We start from the raw sequence: 496 nt of genomic DNA, 5'->3' as shown, positions 1-496 counted from the left end.
AAAACAATGTAAATAGTTTTATTCCCTCTTGTAGTCATGTGATTTATTTTAGAATAGTTTCGTATTTACAGACTAAATATGCATTGTAACTTAACTTAAATCCTATAGATTAAAGTTGGTGTTTAATGTACATAGATAATCTAATAGTATAAATTTACAAAAATATTATTCATCCACTAAAATTAGTCATTAAAATTAGTCACTAATATATTTGTGTATAAATACATGTGTGATTTAATTTATTTTTAATGTATATTTATATTTTTAACATATATTTTATACTAATAGCTGACTTTGGTGGCTAATTTTAATATACAAATATCATAGTCCATAAATTTAATACAAAATATTAGTGTAAGATTATATAAAATTTATAGCATTATCTTAATGTACAAATACAATACACCAAATTTATCTTGGTGTATCATCAGCTTAGTCTCTAAATTTCTAAATATATAACGACAATAAGTGCATATTTATTCAATAAACAATATTG

At 20.8% G+C, this 496-nt stretch overlaps 1 protein-coding gene across 1 annotated transcript in view; it reads left to right on the top strand.

Annotated features, from left to right (window-relative positions):
- The window catches only part of LOC107615970 (probable glutathione S-transferase parA), a 1664-nt gene that overhangs the window by 685 nt on the left and 483 nt on the right, over positions 1 to 496 (top strand). The window lies entirely within an intron of this gene.

The sequence above is a fragment of the Arachis ipaensis genome, chromosome B01, assembly GCF_000816755.2.
Source record: "Arachis ipaensis cultivar K30076 chromosome B01, Araip1.1, whole genome shotgun sequence".
NCBI lineage: Eukaryota > Viridiplantae > Streptophyta > Magnoliopsida > Fabales > Fabaceae > Arachis > Arachis ipaensis.
Note: the sequence above shows the minus strand (reverse complement) of the source record. Positions and strands in the feature narration are given on the sequence as shown.